Source organism: Coenobita brevimanus, chromosome 68 (assembly GCF_032717465.1).
Source record: "Coenobita brevimanus isolate Jiangsu-jjx chromosome 68, ASM3271746v2, whole genome shotgun sequence".
Classification (NCBI taxonomy): domain Eukaryota; kingdom Metazoa; phylum Arthropoda; class Malacostraca; order Decapoda; family Coenobitidae; genus Coenobita; species Coenobita brevimanus.
This window is the reverse complement of record NC_137021.1, coordinates 4102501-4109311: the sequence shown is the minus strand read 5'-3', so window position 1 is coordinate 4109311 and position 6811 is coordinate 4102501. Positions and strand designations below refer to the sequence as shown.

Sequence of the window (6811 nt, the reverse complement as noted above, 5' to 3'; positions counted from 1 at the left end):
TAGGGGATGATAATTGCGTGCAGAAAGTGAAGTGTTAATGGAAAGGGTAAGGTTACGAAAGGTAGAAAAAGACCGGGGAAGAAGTCATTGAGTGTAACCTCATGGATAAGGAACTGAATAGGGAAACTGCCAGAGATTAAGCAGCATGGACAGCCACCATTAGATGACCAAGGCCAACACATGCAAGCATGTTGGAGCCTTTAAAAATGAAACTAGCAAAATGAATACACTGTACTCTCAAACCAAGGGTGCTGGAAAATCGGTGTACCTGTACATATATTATGAGATGCGGCAGTCTGATAAATTAATTGCAGTACAGTATTAAAATACCAGCATTACCAAAGCTGCTGCTACAGTCTTTCCAATACAGGCACATTATGCCCTTGTTATAAGTTTACATTCTTTTTTACTGTTAATTCTTAGCAGTTCAAAGAAAGGTTGCCTAAAAAGGTCCCAGTGTTACTTACAAAGCTGATTTGCCAATCTCCCCCAATTTACTTTACTGACTGCAAAAAAAAAACTTTTGATATTACTGTACATCCTCAACTTACAAGAAGGACTGCCTATATTGCATCCTTCATTCCTTTCCTTTTCCTTCACCCTTTCTTCTGTATCCATGCCCTTAAGGTACATTTTAATTCATACTACATATAGCTGAAACAAAATATGTGCAATGTGATACACAGGCAGGTCCCGATCTCACGAGCTAATGGGGAGCAAGAATTTTGCTCGTTAGCCGAATTCTCGTTAAACAAAGTGAAGAACTTATGGGAAAAATTGGGTAAGGGAGCAAGGCCTCTGAGCAACCTCCCCCTAAACCACCAAAACTGACTTTCTATCATTTTAAGCTGGAATAAGGGGTTAATACAAGAGGGTAATACACCTGAAATATAAAAACAGCATTAATATAAGCAGAATAATATAAATTATAGATAAAATACAGATGGGGTGAACAACCAGCCAAGTAACCTCCACCGACCACCAACACCTGTGACAGACAATTTTAAGCAGGAATGAAGGGTTAATACACATGAAATACAAATACCCTCATTTCAATTCTTGTAAGTTGGGATTTTGGGGGTTTTACCTGCTTGTTAAACAGGTGGTGGTGCAAATTCCAAGACTTCATATTAACGAACTCTCGTTAAGCGACTGCTCGTTAACCGGGACTTGCCTGTATAAGCACTGCACTGCACTCTACATGGACAAACTAGAAATGCACAATACATTTGATAACAATATACAGCACAATAAAAACTGTACTGTACTGCCCCTTGTACTCTAAAGAGTAGCTACTGTGCACTTCTACATGGCACTTAATTTCTCTATATTTAGAGTATGAAATGACACTAGCTTTGTCAAGTAAGTCACTAAATGTCCCTCAAAGAACATCAACTGGCAAGTAAAATAATTAACCCCTTGACTCTGATGACACAGTTTTCAATTTATTTGTGCTACCTTCAGACAATTTTATCAAGCTTGTAAGAGACTTTGAACTAAAGAGGGTATACACTGCCATTCACTGTTTTCTAAATTGTCTAAAATGTTTGGAAGTACAGTACAGTCATCCCCCGATTATCCAACGCTGCATTACCAGACAAATGTCATATCTGAACAAAATCTGGCTGGTTTAAAGAAATATCCATTTTTTACATTTTCCAACCGTGCGCTGGAAAACCAAATTTCTCAAATCACCCACCATTAACCCCTTCTTTACCGAATTTCCGAAATGTGTACTCCCGTACTCAAAATGAAATGTCGACAGCGGAACCGAATACGATCGTGAGTACTAGGGTACTCACGATCATTATAGGGGCCTATTGGGCTTCCTCTTCCTCGGTTTGGGTGCTTTGTGATCCCATGTGTGATGACATATGGCAATTTTGTCACTGATGCCGCACTCCCCTTCCATATGCCCCTGCCATGGGGCATAGTTTTATGAAAATGACTCAGAAATGTTGTGTAGGTCATTGTACCCTATATATTTTGAATTTGGTATATATAATGCCCTATAACCGTGATATAATATAGCTAGATAATGCTTCTTGGTAAAGGGACTGTCGCTAGCTTAGCAACAGTGTTGGTACTGTGGGAAAGTGTGTGGGAGCACGCCGTAGTGTTTTTCATGCAGCCGAACGTGTCAGTGCTTTTGGATTTACTTCTGTGCCATGGCGTCCTACGGGAATGAATCTGACTTGGATAGTGACTTAGAAGTGTCTGACGATAACAAAACACACTCTGACATAACTGTGAGCAACTTTGATAAGGAGTACATGCCCGAGAATGACGATGAAGTGAGCGATAGCAGTGGGGAAAGTGATACTGATTCTGGTATCAGTTTGGCCTTGAAGCGCATCACCCAACCCCCACCTACTTTTGACCTGCCTGTCTTCTACCTCATTCTTCATGGATCTTCTTCATACTTACAAGGTAAATAATACAAACATTATTCTCCTCCCTAATCACTGATTTATATCTCTATCTACTATATTTATCTATATATTGTATGTTTACTAAATCAGTTGGTTAGACACGTAACATTGTCATGTACATTATTTTAACATATCATAAACACATCTCGTGGTCAATGTCTACTTACCAGTACAAAAATAAGTAATATAAAGCAAATAGAAATGATGTAATGATAAAATAAATGCTACCCCATGAAAGAGCCACGCCTGGGGGAAATTCGGTTTGGCAAGGGGGGTTGCTGAGCGGGGGAGGGGGGATGCGGTAACGAAGGGGTTAATGATGCCCACTAAAACAAGTCCAGCCTACCAGCTCCACCTCAGTCACACAGTGTAAGCCATCTGGTGTAGGTGCATGCAAGTCTGTCATGGAGTTTGTGCCCTTTGTTTCCACACCAGAGCTTTTGCAGTGGCTTATGTTGCCCAACCTTGTGCTGGCATGTATTTGCATGGGTGCCCCTCCAACCAAGCGTCTGAGGAACGTCCTGTCCCTCAAGAAGAAGTGGGAGATAATCAAGTGGGTCGCATGGTAACACAATATGCCACTAACCACATGGGAATAATCAACAAAATTTATAATACTACCATATGGTGAGTACAGTACACAGTAGCCATAAACAGTATTTTACTGTAAATTTCTGTACTGTACAGCATTTTTTTCATTTACTGCTTTACAGTGTACCTATTTTTAAAGCATGAATTACTGTGTACAGTATATTGTATAAACAGCGTCACTGACTGCAAAGTTGGCCTGTTAGCACCAGGAATCGGATCTTGGTGAAGGCAGCTTGTATTACTCGACCGGTGTATTTCCCCCCTTTATGGGTTGGTAGGTAAAATAAGTAAACAGGGTAACAACCAGAGGAAGTAACTGTGGTAACCTCGATGATGCAGTGGCCTTGTATCCCAGAATACTGGGGAAAAACCCACCACAGGATCAAAAGCCCAAATTACAGACATGAGCACCGATGCACCATGGCTAAGCGCCTCATGGCATTTGCCCCCACTTTTACATTTTAATGTTGTACAATATACTGTACCATGGATTTTTATTAAGAAAACTCTAGCTGGGGTTGTGTTTTCTATGTTCAGATATTATACAGTACAATGTTCAGATATTATACAGTACAATTTAAGGCTTTTGTAGCATTTATACCCCCATAGAGGGGCTGGGGGTAGTATGGCATTGTTCAAAAAATGCAATATCTGATATGGCTTTGGCTGAATTATGATGGATTACTGGAGAGTTACTGTATTGAAAATAAACTGCAAGAAGACAATTATCATGCTGAAGGGAATTAGTGTCTCTCCAGTATCTTCCTCCAATGGTATCTACTCACTACTTTAACCCCTTCAGCCTGGAAGTATGATTTTTATTTTATTCTTGCTATCTACAGACAATGTATTTTCAATTTAATGTTAATGACAGCAATGAAGGAGGTTACTGAAAGGAGGCTCCAGTTCAAATAATGCCTCCTAAGTTAAGTCACCTGAAGATAACAAGAATAAACTACAAAATACAGCAGCGGATTGATGACATTAATGTACAGTATTCATCTTGAAGGATCTCTTCTAAACTGAATAAATCTCACAGTAGTTGGAAAGATATTTTAAACAATTATACTTGAGAAATTAAAACAGATTTAACTCAACTGCAATCTATGATTTAGTACAATCTGTATTTTATAATTCCCCAAGTACAACTACATGCACACAACACTATCAACAACAGCCGTTTCAGAAAATACATCTAAAACATCTAGGTACCTGTGCTTCTTTTAGTTTACCATTAAACAAAATTAACTGCAGTGATACTGTATATAAAACAGCACTGTTATTCTGCCAAATCTGAGGATTGAAAAGTAAATAAAATGCATTAAAGTAATGTACACCTGACTTTATCAGTACCTATTCTGCTGCCACATTCTAAAGACTGAAATTCAATGTCCAAAAGTTCTCACATATTAACAGCAAAGCATCTTCCATAAAAGGAATCCATGTAACCCCTTTAAGGTGTAGGGCAATATCTAAATAAAGAAGAGCACAAGAGTACTGGCATCAAACTTTGCACACAAAAATATACTGTACAGTAATTCCTTGTTTAACACCTTCAATCCACTTACGTATTTCATATGTTGTTCTTGCTCCTACCAGACAAGATTATGCACCATAAAAGAGCCACCTCATTAATAAAGAGTTAATTACGGTTATCTTTAAACCCTCCACTTCATAAAGTCTACCCTGGGCTGAATAAAGTAGTCAGAAGAATGCAACAATGAAATCAATCGTCCCCGGAGTGAAGGAGTTATAATAACACATTCACCTGGCATGTTTTCATTATAAAGCTGTTAATCAACAAAGGAACACTTTTTCACTTAACGCACAATGATGGTTACTAAGCAACCAGGATGTGCTGTGAAGGGTCTGAGTAGACATAATTTACACTGGCAATTATCTGAAAATATCACATTTTAAACTGCTCATGAATTTTGACATTCAGTACAGATACACAATACCATGATGTACTGGTACAATACACTTTCATACATACTGTATTTCCAGCCCTGACAATGGGTTTCTAGTATCTGAGAAGAAAATCTTCCCAGCAGGAAAATACCCGGTAACCTTCACTTTGAGCGATTTTCACATAACATCGTAGATTTCCCACGTGTCAACTGTATTACACTGAGGAAATACTGCACTTTATATATACAGTAATTACAGACAAGTAATTCTGTCTTATGCATTAGATAATTAAAAGGTCTATTGCTGTACAAAATCATTCTCATAATTTTTATGTGTAAAAATGCAGATGTAAATGTCATATACAGTACCATTATACAATATATACCATAGTGATGTACTGAGTTCTGAAAATATAGATATAGGCTATCAACAGTATTTTGCATGTGTACAATATTATCTACAAACTTAAGACATGAAGCCTAACTACCCTAACAATAATTTACATTTATGGACATACGAAATATAATAAAATACAGAATAACATATAGCCATCCATATTCGGTATCTTCTAACCCCTTTTCATATTCATACAATGTGAGATCCAGGACAAGGCTCTTAGACCTCTTTGGGAACATGAATGCCAGGAGAATGGAAGCCCAGGCACAACCCCTCCCTTTTCCTTCCACTCTCCTGTGTCAAAGGGTTATACTGTACTCTAATTATTAGCGGAGGCTTCTCGGCACCTCTTCCTTTTAACGATACATTTCACATATTGCACCTAATTTTCTCACTTATTATCCCCTTCACTACCATGACATCTCTATTATTTTATTCTTGTTTCTTCCAGAATATTTATACCGCATAGTAGAGCCTTTTCGAGCTGATGGATTTGAACCCCAATTAGAAAGGCCTTTCCTAAGTTCAATCAAACTGCCTGGAAATAGCCAGAATGCATCAATAAAAATTCATTTGTTTCATGGGGTTAAGTATATCTTATTAATATCAAATGACCACTAATATCAAATGGCCAGCAGTCTGCATACATATATAAATGTATGTATACAGTATGTATGTATATATATATATATATATATATATTCACCATATACAAGAAACAGACTGGTACAGAAGAGGTGCAAAGATGCCTCCATGACCAATCAGAATACAGGCCAAAGAAAACTTGAAGTTGCTTGCAACACACTGCTGGGGGATACAGTTGGCACATTTTAAAACTAATTAACCCCATCAGTTTAACTATTTGTTTTTCATTTTACTCTTGCACCCCATCAGTTCAATTATTTGTTTTTCATTTTACTCTTGCACCCCATCAGTTCAATTACTTGTTTTTCATTTTACTCTTGCACCCCATCAGTTCAATTATTTGTTTTTCATTTTACTCTTGCACCTCATCATTTCAGTTATTTGTTTTTCATTTTACTCTTGCACCTCATCAGTTCAATTATTTGTTTTTCATTTTACTCTTGCTATTTCCACATGATTTATTTGTCAGTACGAACTTTAATAATGAAAGGAGTTAAAGAAGGCTAAATCTAACTCCTCCATTTCAAATAAAACTCTTCAAAGATTATAAAAAAGGTCTGGAGATAGCAAGAATAAATGAAAATATGCCACGCAAGTAGCTGTAGTAGTAGCAGTAGTAGTACTAGTAGTTGTAACCCAAGGTTCATCTGAAATACGAGCCCAATGGATTCTAGGCTGCAGATGCCCTTCTGCGGTCCACCATCCTCCATTTGGGAGATAGGGAAATAGCTGTAGGACATCTGTATAACCAGCCAGTTGAACCACCAGGTTTCATTGGTGTCACCATAAGAAGGTGTCCCTCTCCAGCCATCCAAGTAACGTTGTGAAATGAGGTG

At 37.9% G+C, this 6811-nt stretch overlaps 1 protein-coding gene across 1 annotated transcript in view; it reads right to left on the bottom strand.

The window, feature by feature from the left end:
• Positions 1-6737: 6737 nt before the first annotated feature.
• The window catches only part of RagA-B (Ras-related GTP binding A/B), a 23647-nt gene continuing 23573 nt past the window's right edge, over positions 6738-6811 (bottom strand). Inside the window, exon 9 of the mRNA XM_080277069.1 lies at positions 6738-6811. This exon is cut by the window's right edge and continues 901 nt beyond it. The gene's annotated coding sequence lies outside the window, so the exon portion shown is untranslated.